This window comes from Salmo trutta, chromosome 30 (genome assembly GCF_901001165.1).
Source record: "Salmo trutta chromosome 30, fSalTru1.1, whole genome shotgun sequence".
Taxonomy (NCBI): Eukaryota; Metazoa; Chordata; class Actinopteri; order Salmoniformes; family Salmonidae; genus Salmo; species Salmo trutta.
Window position 1 is genome coordinate 38,235,267 of NC_042986.1, and position 17,700 is coordinate 38,252,966.

Sequence of the window (17,700 nt, forward strand, 5' to 3'; positions counted from 1 at the left end):
ATCAACCATAACATACCAGGCGGGGCACCAACCGGTTGAATCAATGTTGTTTCAACGTAATTTGTTAACATATTGTGACGTAGAATCTATCTTTGAAAGACATTTGGATTTGCTAAAAAGTCATCAACCAGTAATGTTTTTATATCATTTCTACCAGCGTTGCAAACATTAAAATTAGGGTGAAACTTCAACTTAAATACAATGACTTAACATGACTAACAGGTTGTTACATCAATCAAATTTCAACATAATCATCAAACTACGTATATGTTGGAATTGCAATGAACATTCCACATAGAATGGTACATTTGTTTTTATGTAGAATCTACATGGAAATTGCAACACATTCATGTCATGTGGTGTTGTAAATATACTACCGGTCAAAAGTTTAGAACACACCTACTCATTCAAGGGATTTTCTTTATTTTTACTATTTTCTACATTGTAGAATAATAGTGAAGACATCAAAACTATGAAATAACACACATGTAATCATGTAGTAACCAAAACAGTACTAAACAAATCAAAACATATTTTATAATTGAGATTCTTCCAATGGCCACCCTTTGCCTTGATGACAGCTTTGCACACTCTTGGCATTCTCTCAACCAGCTTCATGAGTTAGTCACCTAAAATGCATTTCAATTAACAGGTGTGCCTTCTTAAAAGTTAATTTGTGGAATTTATTTTCTTCTTAATGTGTTTGAGCCAATCAGTTGTGTTGTGACAAGGTAGGGGTGGTATACAGAAGATAGCCCTATTTGGTAAAAGACCAAGTCCATATTATGGCAAGAACAGCTCAAATAAGCAAAGAGAAATGACAGTCCATCATTATTTTAGGACATGAAGGTCAGTCAATACGGAACATTTCAATAACTTTGAAAGTTTCTTCAAGTGCAGAGATGACTGCGTGAATCAGGCCTTCATGGTTGAATTGCTGCAAAGAAACCACTACTAAAGGACACTGATAAGAAGAAGATACTTCCTTGGGCCAAGAAACACGACCAATGGACATTAGACCGGTGGAAATCTGTACTTTGCTCTGAAGATTCCAAATTGGAGATTTTTGGTTCCAACCGCTGTGTCTTTGTGAGACGCGGTGTGGGTGAATGGATGATCTCCGCATGTGTATTTCCCACCGTAAAGCATGGCTACCACAGCATTCTGCAGCGATACGCCATCCCATCTGGCTTGGGCTTAGTGGGACTATCATTTGTTTTTCAACAGGACAATGACCCAACACACCTCCAGGCTGTGTAAGGGCTATTTGACCAAGAAGGAGAGTGATAGTGCTGCATCTGATGACCTGGCCTCCACAATCCCTCGACCTCAACCCAATTGAGATGGTTTGGGATGAGTCGGACCACAGAGTGAAGGAAAAGCAGCCAACAAGTGCTCAGCATATGTGGGAACTCCTTCAAGACGGTTGGAAAAGCATTCCAGGTGAAGCTGGGTGAGAGAATGCCAAGAGTGTGAAAAGCTGTCATCAAGGCAAAGAGTGGCTATTTGAAGAATCTGAAATGTAAACTATATTTTGATTTGTTTAACACTTTTTTGGTTACAACATGATTCCATATGTGTTATTTCATAGTTTTGATGTCTTCACTATTATTCTACAATGTAGAAAATAGTAAAAATAAAGAAAAACTCTTGAATGAGTAGGTGTTCTAAAACTTTTGATAGGTAGTGTAGGTTGAACATGCAACACCCGATTCATGTCACATTTTCATTATATTTTAGATGTTGACATTTTTGCTTATTCTCACTGCTTAACCAACGTCAGTTTTTCATCCTATATATTGGGTGGTTTAAATTATGTTGAATTTCATATTTGATTAGACATATTTAAATTGACTTTGTTTCAATTTTCATAGTAAAATGGTATGTTTGAATCAAGGTCATGCTATCAACCTAAATAAAGAGATACCTATATTGAAGTAAAATCTGAAGCCACAGTCCAACCTGAACAGTACTGCCACATGTATATGAGGAGTACTGTACTCTACTGAGGACAAGTCTACCATCCAGATACCTACCTCTATTTACCCTGCTTAGCTTTGGAAACGAGCTGTGTTAATTTCTCCTGAGCTATCATGTCAACAGACAGCATATGGATACTGATCAGCTTCCATACTCATTTGCGTAGCTATGCTCTCTACCTTAATAACGTTGAATAGTTGAAAGTAACTCCTCTAACTTGTTTTACACAAGCTATGTGAAAGTGAATTTGGAGTGATGTTGGGTTTATGTAGGCTATATTGAATGTAGTACATTGACATCTAATTTGCCCAAAGGACATCATCATTTCAACATGTAGCTTGGTATATGGTTCATTCATGATTGATCTTTAGATGTTTCGAAGTAGTCACCATTAGCTTTATTAGAATGCCAAATTCATGATATTAATAATACACTTTTACCTTTGGATATTGCCTTTTATAAATATGTTATTCATAATGTACTGTATATGGATAAGACAATATCCAAATGTAAATCCTTATTATATCAATGTCATGTATTTAGCGTTCTATTTATAGTGCTAATTTGCCATATGATGTTTAGTGATTTATAGTGCATGAAGTGTTTCCACACTAGTGAGAAAGGTGTCTTGTCAACCTGCTTGTGACGTTGTGTGACAGCTGCACCCTACTGACCTGATTGCTTTATTAGTATGGAAATTAACACTGATGACGGCGCCACGAGGAAGCTGGATCCATTATGGTCGGACGGAATGGAGACACTAGCCACATACGATGACAGGACGAGAAGGATGACGGTTACCGGAGTGGAGTAAAATGGAAGGTGGGATGAGAAAGGTCAGATTTAAAGGCTCTGGGAACGGAAGGGTAGTGTTGCACTCTGAGGGCACACATCCAGAGAGAAATGATGGTGAATTCAATAACCTGGTCTACCTGGCTAGCCATCAGGTAGCTACATCTCCATCGATAGATGCTAGAGTTTATTTTATTTCAGGCTTTCCATTAGATTCTATGCATATGGTGTGCTTGGTTGTCATGAGGAGGATGTTGATTTCCCTTAAACCAGGCTCTAGAACATGCAGACTGTTTTTCTCTCAGGAAACCAAGTTGTCAGAGGCTCTGATCTCTTTTCCTGGCTTATTGCCAAAAAAGAATTTGCCCGAAAACCTCGGTCACTGGCAGAACTTGACCGATGGAATGCCACTGAGTACAGGCAGTTTTTTTTGCTCTACACGGGTCTCATAATATTGAAGGATGTTGTTTCCAAAAAGGTCTATCACTGTCCCTCAGTGTAGCCATGTCAGTTTAGATCGATCCAGATGATGACCGAAGGGGGCATTACCTTGATTATTCAGAACAGCTGCTGATGCACTTTGAGATGAGCAAGAATGTCTAGGATGATACACTTACAGTTTACAATGTACAATGTACATGGTCTCACTCACTTGGCAGGTGATGGCTGCATTTCACAACTGCTCACTCAATGACCTCAATTGCTTTGAGTTTGAGAACCATTTGCAGTGGCTTAAACGTGCCATCAAAAGCCCACCTAATCCTTTGGTACAAAGTGATGAGGCGACTGTCTGAATCAAGCCAAGTGAAACATATTGCCAAGAACATCCAACCATACATCAAGAATAACATGCCAGATGGTGGCTTCCTCCGGGACAAATATGGGTCTGTCAAATAAATAAAAGGCAATGGAAACCTTGTCTGTGATGTCATTCACCATACTCAAACTCCATCTTTCTTCCATGTGCCCTCCCAAAGTTGTCAACATCATCAGTATCTCAAATATCCACAAATGAAAAAGAAACGTTTTTTTATCCCGAGGACCTCGTCAGCCACGTTGTGTGTCTGCACTAATGTAGGCAATACATAGTGATCGCTCTCATCATTGACCTCATCAGGAAGGCTGTGTGTCTGCACTATCGTAGGCAATACATAGTGATCGCTCTCGTCATTGACCTCATCAGGAAGGCTGTGTGTCTGCACTATCGTAGGCAATACATAGTGATCGCTCTCGTCATTGACCTCATCAGGAAGGCTGTGTGTCTGCACTATCGTAGGCAATACATAGTGATCGCTCTCGTCATTGACCTCATCAGGAAGGCTGTGTGTCTGCACTAATGTAGGCAATACATAGTGATCGCTCTCGTCATTGACCTCATCAGGAAGGCTGTGTGTCTGCACTATCGTAGGCAATACATAGTGATCGCTCTCGTCATTGACCTCATCAGGAAGGCTGTGTGTCTGCACTAATGTAGGCAATACATAGTGATCGCTCTCGTCATTGACCTCATCAGGAAGGCTGTGTGTCTGTACTATTGTAGGCAATACATAGTGATCGCTCTCGTCATTGACCTCATCAGGAAGGCTGTGTGTCTGCACTAATGTAGGCAATACATAGTGATCGCTCTCTTGCACAGTTTTGCCAAGTAAGATCAGATGTATTGGAATAGTTGATATTGTTTAATAATGTCTATTTCCACAGGTTGTAATCTCAGAGGAGGTGGGCCAAAGCAGTGTGGATGGGAAATGAGAAGGGAGTGTTATTCCAGAGCGGTGCGGATGGGAAATGAGAAGGGAGTGTTATTCCAGAGCGGTGTGGATGGGAAATGAGAAGGGAGTGTTATTCCAGAGCGGTGCGGATGGGAAATGAGAAGGGAGTGTTATTCCAGAGCGGTGCGGATGGGAAATGAGAAGGGAGTGTTATTCCAGAGCGGTGCGGATGGGAAATGAGAAGAGAGTGTTATTCCAGAGCAGTGGATCAAAAAAGCGAACTGTGTGGTGTCCCCTAAATCAATATGAGCAGTAAAGGGATTGGTCCACAGCCTCTCTGAAAGGGATGTCATTTCAGCTTCTGAGGATAAAACTGAAATCAGGTAAATAGCATATATATTAAACTTGAAAATGCAATAAGTAAAAACTGTTGGTTGTTCGAAATGACTGTTAAATTGTTCGAAACCTCCCGCAACCATTCAGAATCAAAACAGCAATGTGAAGATGTTCGAAATCACCAACGCCAGCGAGGTGGAGGAGATCTCCAAGAGAAACCAACAACAAAAATGTATTCAAATAATTTATAACTGGTACTGCATGTTTAAACACATTGACAGTTTGTTTACATAAAATTGACTTGGCATAGTTTTTATACAGTATATTGTTGTGTGTTTTAGAATCACATGAGGATTCTAATCTCCCACCCCCAACCACTACTGCCTCCAAGTTATGGAAGTATGGTAGCCTGCAATGCTGATTACTAATCAACCCTTTGTCTCTAAACCCTTGCCACTGAACAACCCCCATGCCTTTTGATAGACTGGGAGGACCTTGTACTGTATCACTTGAACTGGTCCTTTCAGATCTACAAGCGTGTGGCTAGTGGGAAGATAGGCTCAACCCAGACTGAATCACTCCATGTTTCACCACTGTCAGTGTAATGTATTATAACTGTAAAAACAACTGGCAAGATGTTGTCCAATCTTTTATTGCAGAGAATCATCTTCTCTTATATGGCTTAACCCTGGAGCACAAGGGCTCGAGGTCTCCTTCTGTCTTCTTCAATGGAGGATCCCACTCACCAAATTGCTGCAAAAAAATCTGACCCTTTTCCTGTGACAGTGGAGTCCAAATTATGCCATTTTACAGGACATTTGAATACCTTCTCTAGCTAATTTGTTTTCCCCCTTTACAGCAGGTGTGAGTCTTGGCGAATCAAAGGCTACAGAGACAGATGTACTACAGGCAATGTCAAGACCTGACCGCAAGGGGGGTAGTTGGAGAGCCAATGAGAAAAGGGATGAAAGAGTTCTTCAGAAGTTAGAAGCGTCAGTCTGTTCCGACAGCGCTTTTAATTGCTTAAATGTATATTGAATTTGTATTTCCAGAAGCATGTGCCAGAAAATATATATTTTTTTCTTCATGTATTTGTTTTTGGCTTGTACATCTCTTTTGTGATGCAATACATTTTAATTGAAACCGTTCTTGACTTTGACCCCCCAAAAAATGTGCACGTTTTTTTTTACATGGACCAAGGTTTACACAATGCTGTTCCAAGTTACTGCTGCAATTGTGTTACACAGAATGACAATAGCGAACAGTAAAATAGACCCTAAATCTGGAAGATACATTTTGCACCATGAGTAGAATTGTATTATACTTATCAGGGTGCGTTCAAGAGTGTGCAACATCAGAAAGGTCCTGGTTGATACAGATTGTTTTCCTAGTTTAATCTCAGCCTGTTGAGTTCATGGATTAGTGATAATCCCTGTTGTCTTCATGGATTAGTGATAATCCCTGTTGAGTCCATGGATTAGTGATAATCCCTGTTGACTTCATGGATTAGTGATAATCCCTGTTGAGTTCACGGACTAGTGATAATCCCTGTTGACTTCATGGATTAGTGATAATCCCTGTTGTCTTCATGGATTAGTGATAATCCCTGTTGAGTCTATGGATTAGTGATAATCCCTGTTGAGTTCATGGATTAGTGATAATCCCTGTTGAGTCCATGGATTAGTGATAATCCCTGTTGAGTCCATGGATTAGTGATAATCCCTGTTGAGTTCATGGATTAGTGATAATCCCTGTTGTCTTCATGGATTAGTGATAATCCCTGTTGACTTCATGGATTAGTGATAATCCCAGTTGAGTCTATGGATTAGTGATAATCCCTGTTGAGTCCATGGATTAGTGATAATCCCTGTTGGCTTCATGGATTAGTGATAATCCCAGTTGAGTCCTTGGACTAGTGATAATCCCAGTTGAGTTCATGGATTAGTGATAATCCCTGTTGAGTCCATGGACTAGTGATAATCCCTGTTGAGTCCATGGATTAGTGATAATCCCTGTTGAGTCCATGGATTAGTGATAATCCCTGTTGAGTCCTTGGATTAGTGATAATCCCTGTTGAGTCCTTGGATTAGTGATAATCCCTGTTGAGTCCATGGTGTGTTTTGGTCAAATCAGATGGCAATGTGTTCTCAACCTCACTAGTTGACTATTAGTAAGTATAGTTTTCAAACTCGAAAATTAAACAAATAACCGTTGGCTGTCTTTTTGAGTGGGTGAATAAAGGTTGAAATCTCATTGATCATCGTCTCAATCAAATATTACCCACAATTCCATGTTGTAAATGACGTGATGGGACAAAAGCCACTGCCCACCTTCATTACATCAGCCCTCTCATGTTGTTTTGACATTAATGGGAGAGAACCATTGAAAAATGATGCCTGTATATCATTACTAACATCGTCCTTTAGACCTACGGTATATTACACTACCTGTAACCCTGAGTGCTACTATTGAGTCAAAAGGACTCCATTTAATGTAACCGTGAGAGTGGTGGATGTACTCTTGGCAGCTCGCCTTGTAATAGAGTCCCCAGGCCTTTTCATTCCTATTAGAGGTTTAGGTGTTGTTGCTAGATAGACTATTGAACCACATGATATCATAGGTTATTAAGGAGAGCCCACATGTTCTGAGAACTGTTTGAAACAGGAGCAATCAGAGAGATAAACATTGCAGTCTAGGTCCCCCTGATAGGCCTATCCTATCGTTTGCAGTATGGATCATATTCACCAAAATGTGTGAAAACAAACAAATTAATTAAATAACTGGATTAATATACAACTGGCTGACTTTTAATAGACGTATTCTCCTATAGATTAGGCTATTGCTGGTACGATAGCAGGCTATTTTGACATTTCCTCTTCTTACATCTGTTATTCGATATGACAAAACATGTAGTGACGTGCAGAATGAATTTGAATGACCAGAGAATAATACAAACGACTTGAGTAATGAATAGATTTATTTTGTCATCGACCTATGCGATTACCGCCGCTGTGCCTGATCCAAATAACCTTGTTCTATTTTGTATACCATGCATAGTTAAATAAAGGTTAAATAAAAAATAAACAATTTTTGCTCATTTGGTTATTTTCCTTCTTTCATTGAGAGTATTTTGAAAGTAGGCCTAACATCCCGCTGCCCTGTTTCTTTAGGCCATATTTATTTTCCCTGAAGGCCTGTCCTATAATCTGCAGCAGCCTACCAACAGGACATATCTTAATGCCCATAATGTGTGAAACAAACAAATTCATTAAAGTTTTAGGCTATATGGTCTTATTATGAACAGATGTATTCTCCCATTATGTAAATTACTTCGGATATGGTAATATGCCATTACGTAAATTACTTCTGGTATGGTAATATACCATTATGTAAATGACTTCTGGTATGGCAATAGACCATTATGTAAATTACTTCTGGTATGGCAATAGACCATTATGTAAATTACTTCTGGTATGGTAATATACCATAATGTAAATTACTTCTGGTATGGTAATATACCATTATGTAAATTACTTCTGGTATGGTAATAGACCATTATGTAAATTACTTCTGGTATGGTAATAGACTATTCTGGTATGGTAATAGACCATTATGTAAATTACTTCTGGTATGGCAATAGACCATTATGTAAATTACTTCTGGTATGGCAATAGACCATTATGTAAATTACTTCTGGTATGGTAATATACCATTATGTAAATTACTTCTGGTATGGTAATATACCATTATGTAAATCACTTCTGCTATTGTAATAGACCATTATGTAAATTACTTCTGGTATGGTAATATACCATTATGTAAATTACTTCTGGTATGGTAATATACCATTATGTAAATTACTTCTGCTATTGTAATAGACCATTATGTAAATTACTTCTGGTATGGTAATAGACCATTATGTAAATTACTTCTGGCATGGTAATATACTATTATGTAAATTACTTCTGGTATGGTAATAGACCATTATGTAAATTACTTCTGGTATGGTAATAGACCATTATGTAAATTACTTCTGGTATGGTAATAGACCATTATGTAAATTACTTCTGGTATGGTAATATACCATTATGTAAATTACTTCTGGTATGGTAATAGACCATTATGTAAATTACTTCTGGTATGGTAATAGACCATTGTGTCGTTCTCCTCTCCTTATATATACTGAGTTTACAAAACATTAAGAACACCTTCCTAATATTGAGTTGCACCCCCCCTCCCCCTTTTGCCCCTAGAACAGGCTCAATTCATTAGGGCATGGACTCTACAAGGTGTCAAAAGCATTCCAAATGCATTCCCAATCCTTCCCACAGTTGTGTCAAGTTGGCTGGATGTCCTTTAGATGGTTGACCATTCTTTATACATGTAACCGATGTGAAATGGCTAGTTTGTTAGCGGTGGTGCGCGCTAATAGCGTTTCAATCAGTGACGTCACTCGCTCTGAGACCTGAAGTGGTTGTTCCCCTTGCGTTGCAAGGGCCGCGGCTTTTGTGGTGCGATGGGTAATGATGCTTTGTGGGTGTCAGTGGTTAATGTGTGCAGAGGGTCCCTGGTTCGAGCCCGGGTTGGGGTGAGGAGAGGGATGGAAGCTATACTGTTACATTGATGCTGTTGACCCGGATCATTGGTTGCTGCGGAAAAGGAGGAAGTCAAAAGGGGGGTGAGGGTAACCGATGTGAAATGGCTAGTTAGTTAGCGGTGGTGCGCGCTAATAGCGTTTCAATCAGTGACGTCACTCGCTCTGAGACTTGAAGTAGGGTTTCCCCTTGCATTGCAAGGGCCGTGGCTTTTGTGGTGCAATGGGTAACGATGCTTCGTGGGGTGTCAGTTGTTGATGTGCGCAGAGGGTCCCTGGTTCAAGCCCAGGTTAGGGCGAGGAGAGGGACGGAAGCTATACTGTTACATACACACAGGAAACTGTTGAGCGTGAAATACCCCAGCAGCATTGCAATTCTTGACTCAAACCGGTGTGCCTGGCACCTACTACCATACCCTGTTCAAAGGCACTGAAATCTTTTGTCTTGCCTATTCACCCTCTGAATGGCACATGCACACGATCCAGGTCTCAATTGTCTCAAGGCTTAAATCCTTCTTTAACCTGTCTCCTCCCCGTCATCTACACTGATTGAAGTGGATTTAACAGGTGACAGCAATAAGGGATCCCAGCTTTCACCTGGATTCCTTTGTTCAGTCTATGTAATGAGCAGGTGTTCTTAATGTTTTGTAGTGTAGATTACCCATCCTGACAACCTGGCCCTTATTTTAAAGGCTTTCGAAAGCGCCATCCAAGTTGGAAGGATAAACACACAATTACACCACAGTGTACATGTAATATCTGTATAAGTACAATGTAATTACTAGGTGTTACACAGGATTTAGCTAGTTAAAGTGTATCTTGAGGGGTACTTACTTGTAATTATTGTGTACCTACAAAGTACGTTACCCATTCTGACAATCTAATCATCAGCATCTGAAAGCGCCATCCAAGTCAGGTAAATAAACACATTAATACACCTTCGAGTACATATCTGTAATATCTGCATAAGTACAAGGTTGTTGCTATTTTTTACATAGGATTTAACTATTTAAAATGAAGTGTAACTTTACAGTTACATATGAGCAATTTCTATATAATTACTTATTATTCATTACCAAGTAAAAACACCTACAAACAAAATATGAGCTTCTAATGTAGTCAGCTTTATTGCAACATGTAAACAATACCTTACATTTCTTACAGAATAATAAGGATTTTAATTTGATTAGTCATTTGCTAAATTATATTAAACAAAGATAGAGGCATACTCAATAACATAAAAATGACCACTCTAGTAGGGACTGAAATCTGTAGCCTATAGTACAGTATGTAGCGTACATAGCTAGCTAATTTACACTGAACAAAAAATATGAATGCAACATGTAAACTTGTACACATGTTTCACGAGCTGAAATAAAATATTCTAGAAATGTTCCATATACACCAACAGCTTATTTCTCTCAAATTTTGTTCACAAATTAGTGAGCATTTCTCCTTTGCCAAGATAATCCATCCACCTGACAGGTGTGGCATATCAAGAAGATGATTAAACAAAATTACACAGGTGCACCTTGTGCTTGGGACAATAAAAGGCCACTCTAAAATGTGTAGTTTTGCCACACAACACAATGCCACAGATGTCTCAAGTGTTGGCATGCTGACTGCAGGAATGTCCACCAAAGCTGTTGCCAAAGAATTTAATGTTTATTTCTTTACCAAAAGCTGCCACAACTGTGTTTTAGAGAATTTGGCAGTGCGTCCAACCGGCTTCACAACCGCAGACCACGTGTAATCACGCCAGCCCAGGAACTCCACATCTGGCTTCTTCACCTGCGGTATCGTCGGAAAGCAGCCACCTGGACAGCTGATGAAACTGTGGGTTTGCACAAACAAAGAATTTCCGAACAAACTGTCAGGGAAGCTCATCTGTGTGCTTGTCGTCCTCACCAGTGCTACTTCCTGCCAAGGCAGCAGCTACTCTTCCTGGGGTTTATTATGGATCCCCATTAGTTGTTGCCAAGGCAGCAGCTACTCTTACTGGGGTTTATTATGGATCCCCATTAGTTGTTGCCAAGGCAGCAGCTACTCTTCCTGGGGTCCAGCAAAATTAAGGCAATAGTCTAATCTTGAAGTGATAAAAGCATGGATTAGCTTTTCTGCATCATTTTTGGACAAACAGTTTCAGATAACTGCAATGTTACAAAGATGGTAAAAGCCTGCTCTTTAAATATGTTTGTCAAAAGAGAGATCAGAGGCTTCCCGAGTGGCGCAGTGGTCTAAGGCACTGCATTGCAGTGATTGAGGTGTCACTACAGACCTGGGTTTGATCCCAGGCTGTGTTGTGACCGGGAATATCATAAGGCGGTGCACAATTGGCCCAGTGTGGTCTGGGTTAGGGGAGGGTTTGGCCGTGGGGGCAATACTCGGCTCATTGTGCTCTAGCAACACCTTGTGGTTCGCCTGCAGGTTGACTTTGGTTGTCAGGTGAACAGTGTCTCCTCCGACACATTGGTGCTTCTGGGTTAAGCGGGCAGGTGTTAAGGAGCGTGGTTTGGCGGGTCATGGTTTGGAGAATGCATGACACGACCTTCACGAGCCCGCTGGGGAGTCACAGCAATGAGACAAGATCGCAATTGGGGGGAGAAAGGGGGGAAAATAACAAGTAGAGAGATCAGTGTCCAGAGTAACTTGAGGTCTTTCACAGTTTTATTTGACTGTTCAACCATCAAGATTCATTATCAGACCGGAAAGCAGATTATTTCTTGGAACCTAGAACTAGCATCTCTTTTTTGTCTGAGTTTAACCCCTTAAGGTTGATGTCCATAATAAAGAAATCCCCATAAAAATCTGTCAATTTAAGATAGAGATATCTCAGTCATTTTATTGTGTAACTTTGTATTATTTTTTTACTTTAGTTTATTTGGTTCATATTTTCTTAACTCTTCTTGAACCGCACTGTTGGCTAAGGGGTGGTCAGTAAGCATTTCATGGTAAGGTCTACACTTATTCGGCACATGTGACAAATAAAAGTTGGTTTGATCCACCTATGTCTGACTTCCGCATCTGCAATGAAAGAGCTATGTTTTTTAACTAGTCAAGTCAGTTAAGACCAAATTCTTATTGAGGGTCAAACCCTAACCCAGACAACACTGGGCCAATTGTGCGCCGCCCTATGGGACTCCCAATCACAGCCGGTTGTGACACAGCCTGGAATCGAACCAGGGTCTGTAGTGACACCTCTAGCACTGATATGCAGTGCCTTTGACCACTGCGGCACTCAGGAGCTACAGCAGTGTTTGTCAGACCATGAGACATCCCGAAAATCGGTCTTCTCAGAAAATCGTATGTAGAGTCCAAATGGTTTGGCCTACAAAATATGACCCCTTTCTGGAAAGATGAGACTCTCAAAAACCCGATGGTGTTCTCCGTTTTGCTCTACAACCCCCACAAACGTGCATCGCAGTGCAGCGGTGTCACTAGAGATCCTGGGTTTGAGTCCAGGCTCTGTTGCAGCCAGCCATGACTGGGAGACCCATGGGGCGGCGCACAGTGTCGTCTGGGTTAGGGGAGGGTTTGACCAGCAGGGATGTCCTTGTCTCATCGTGCAACTCCTGTGGTGGGCTGGGCACCAGGTGTACGGTGCTTCCTCTGACATGTTGGTGCGGCTGGTTTCTGGGTTAAGTGGGCATTGTGTCAAGAAGCAGTGTGGCTTGGCTTGGCTTGGCTTGGCTGGGTTGTGTTTCGGAGGATGCATAGCTCTTGACCTTTGCCTCTCCTGAGTCCGTAAGGGAGTTGCAGTGATGAGACAAGAATGAAAAAAAAAAATTGTAGCAAAAAAAAAGAAATGTAGAACTGTGTGTCGTCTGCATAGCAGTAACTGTTGACATTGTGTTCCTGAATGACATCACAAAGAGGCAGCATATATAGTGAAAACAATAGAGGTCCTAGAACGGAACACCGGAACTTACCATTGATTTGTCAGAGGACAAACCATCCACAGAGGTCAACTGATAACTTTCAGACAGATAAGATCTAAACCAGGCAAGAACTTGTCTGCATAGACCAATTAGGGTTTCCAATTTCTCCAAAAGAATGTGGTGTTGAAAGCGACACTAAGGTCTGGGAGGACCAGGACAGGTACAGAGCCTTGGTATGACACCATTAAAAGGTCATTTATCCCCTTCACGAGTGAGGTCTCAGTTCTATGATGGGGTCTAAAAGTATTTCGTAGACATTATTTGTCTTCAGGAAGACAGTGAGTTTTTAATTGAAATTTTTGGGAATGGGAGATTTGATATAGGCCGATAGTTTTACAACATTTCCAGGACAAATTTTGGCTTTTTCAGGAGAGGCTTTATTACTGCCACTTTTAGTGAGTTTGGTACACATCTGGAGGATAGAGAGCCGTTTATTATGTTCAGCATACTGTAGGAGGGCCATGCACAAGAAGTTGCTCTTTCAGTAGTTTAATTGGAATAGGGTCTGGTAGACAGCTGGAAGGTTTAGAGGCTATGCCTATTTTTGTAAATGTGTAGAGAGATACAGGATTAAAAAGCTAGAGTGTCTCTATTGATCCGAGGTCCTGGCAGTTCTGTGCAGACTCAGGATAACTGAGTTTTGAAGAAATACGCCTATCCAAAGAGGAGTCTGTAATTAGTTTTCTCATGATCAAGATCTTTTCGTCAAATAAATTCATGAATTCATCACTGCTGAAGTGAAGGCCATCCTCACTTGGGGAATGCGACAGTATCAAAAATACATTAGATTTTTATTCAACTCAAGCAGATTGGAAATCTAGGCTGATCGAGCAGCAGTGAGAGCTTTCGATATTGTATGGTACTGTCTCTCCAAGCTAGTCGGAAACACTTCCAATTAGGTGGCACACCATTTCCGTTCCAATTTTCTGGAAGCTTGCTTCAGTGCTCGGATATTTTATGTATACCAGGGAGCTAATTTCTTTTAGTTTTTATCGGTGCGACTGTACTTAGGGTACTACGCAATCTTAAGTTTAGATCCTAGGGTTAGGTGGTTAACTTATTTTTGTACTCTGAATGTCCTTGGGTAGGCATCTAGGAATCTTGGGGAATGTCCAAGAATTTATAGGGCAGCTTTTGATAATCTTTGGTTGGAGTCTAAGCAAATTATTTGGTGCAATTGCAAACGTAATAAGATGGTGGTCCAATAATCCAGGATTATGAGGAAAAACATTTAACCTTTTATGTTATTCCAGTGAGATTGCTAAGGCGAACACCACCATGTTTACTTTTGCCCGACCTAGATTGAGGCACAGGCACATACTCAATGAGGAAAACTGAGCTGACTACACACTGACTGTGCTAGGGGCAGACTCCACTAAGCTGACAGGCTGGCTAACAGCCTGCTGCCTGGCCCCTCATTGTGGAGAAAGAGGATCTCTGGTTAGTTTTCCCACACAGCCATGTCTCCATGTTACAGCGCATGTTTACGTAAGACAGAGAGGGACCACCTGTGCTAATTAGCTGTTTAGCATGCTCCAAACACCTGTGTGAAATGGAAGAAGGCCGACAGAAATGTGTTGTCACTGAAAAATGCTGTCGGCTGCAACTGTGATAAAGCAGATTAAAACAGTGTACAGTAAGAGTATATTTTGCATTTTCATATGACACGAAAGTAAAGGGCTTTATGTTTCTAGAACCGTATTGCAATTGAGAATCGATTCATGTTTAGATAGAGTATTTGGCTCTTTTGGCTGCCAGAGCTAGTCTACCTCTGAAAATAACATATACATTGCCTTCAGAAAGTATTCATACCTGTTGACTTATTCCATATTTGGTTGTGTTACAGTCTGAGTTCAAAATGTATTAAATAGATAATTTTTCCATCCACTAACAATACCCCTTAATGACAAAGTGAAAACATGTTTTTAAACATTTTTCTAAATGTATTGAAAATGAAATACAGAAATATTTAATTTACATAAGTATTCAAACCCCGGAGTCAAAACTTTTTAGAAGCACCTCTGGCAGCGATTACTGATGAGAGTCTTTCTGGGTAAATCTCTAAGAGATTTCCACACCTGGATTGTGCAACATTTGCCCATTATTCTTTTAAAAAAAACTTCAAGCTATGTGAAATTGTTTGTTGATCATTGCTAGACAACCATTTCCACGTCGTACTGCACATTTTCAAGTACATTTAGGTCCAGACTGTAACTCAGCCATTCATAAACATTCACTGTCCAGTGTAGATTTAGCCTTGTGTTTTAGGTTATTGTCCTGCTGAAAGGTTCATTCAACTCCCAGTGTCTGGTGGAAAGCAGACTGAAACAGGTTTCTCTAGGATTTTGCCTGTGCTTAGCTCCATTCAGTTTTTTTTATCATGAAAAACTCACCATTCCTTAATGATTACAAGAATACCCATAACATGATGCAGCCACCACTATGCTTGAAAATATGGAGAATGGTACTCAGTAATTACATTTTAGTTATTTTGCAGACTCTCTTATCTCATACATTATCATACTGGTCCCTCATGTGAGTTGAACCCGCAACCCTGGCATTGCAAGTGCCGCACTCTGCCATGCTCTACCAACTGAGCCACAAGTATTGTATGTGTTGTATTGGATTTGCAGCAAAAACACAACACTTTGTATTCAGGACAAAAAGTTAATTGCTTTGCCTTGTTTTTTTGCAGTATTAATTTAGTGCCTTGTTGCAAACAGGATGCATGTTTTTGAAAAATAAATATGTACAGGCTTCCTTCTTTTCACTCTGTCATTTAGGTTGGTATTGCGTAGGAACTACAGTGTTGTTGATCCATCCTCAGTTATCTCCTATCACAGCCATTAAACTCTGTAACTGTTTTTAATGTCACCATATGGCCTCATGGTGAAATCCCTTAGCTGTTTCCTTCCTCTCCACCAACTGAGTTAGGAAGGACGCCTGTATCTTTGTAGTCACTAGGTATATTGATACACCATTCAAAGTGTACTTAACTTCACCATGCTCAAAGGGATATTCAATGTCTGTATTTTTTTAAGCATCTACCAACAGGTGCCCTTCTTTGCGAGACATTGGAAAACCTCCCTGGTCTTTGTGGTTGAATCTGTGTTTGAAATTCACTGCTCGACTGATAGACCTTACAGATAATGGTATGTGTGGAGTATAGAGATGTGGTAGTCATTCAAAATCATGTTAAACACTATTATTGCACACAGAATGAGTCCATGCAACTTATTATGTGACTTGTTAAGTAAAGTTTTACTCCTGAACTTATTTAGGCTTGCCATAACAAAGGCATTGAATACTTAATGATTCAAGGCATTTCAGCTTTTCAATTTTAACTCATTTGTAAAAATTTCGAAAAACCTAATTCCAATTTGACATTATGGGGTGTAGTGTGTATGTCAGTGACAATAAATCTCAATTTAATGACATTTAAATTCAGACTGTAACACAACAACATTTTTAAAAAAGTCAGTGGTTGTCAATACTTTCTGAAGGCACTGTCAGATCATTGGACCTTAAGGAGTAACGGTAGTCTCCTTAATAAGAGTACGTCTTGGGCTCCTAGCTAGCTAGCTAGCCTGGTTGGTAGGCTCAACAAAAACCGCAGCCAACGTTTGCTAGCTAGCTAGCTAACTAACTACCTATTCTAAATCGTCCAGCAGAATTAATGTATCCAAAAAAAGCGTAACAAATTTCATGGGATACTTACTTTCTCTCTCCTGTATTTTTGGACCTAGAACACATTTGTTGGGCTATGTGTTATGTAGAGGGGTGTTTGTTCAGAGTGTTCCGGGGTTTTTGAGTTATGTTCTAGGTTAGTGTATTTCTATGTTAGATCTAGGTTGTTTAGTTCTATGTTAAGTTAATTGGAATTGGCCTTCAATTGGAGGCAGCTGTTCCTCATTGCCTCTGATTAAAGGTCCTATGTATAGGGGTGTGTTTGTAATGGGAATTGTGAGTAGTTGTCTCCTTGTTTAGTGTCTGAGCACATGACATGACAGGACTGTTCGTTCGTTTGTTTGTTCGTTCGTTCGTTCGTTAAGTGTGTATACGTGTTTTGTTTGTTTTTGCCTTCTTTTTACCAATTAAAGAAGATGAGTATACACGTTCCCACTGCACCTTGGTCCAATCATTACGACAAACGTTACAGAACTACCCACCACCAACGGACCAAGCAGCGGGGGAAGGAGCAGCAGAGGAACTATGTGGACTACAAGGAGTCGTGGACATGGGAGGAAATTCTGGACGGGGCTGGACCATGGCACCAGGCTGGTGAATACCGTCGCCCACCGGAGGAGATAGAGGCAGCCAAGGCGGAGCGGCGCCGGTATGAGGCTTTATA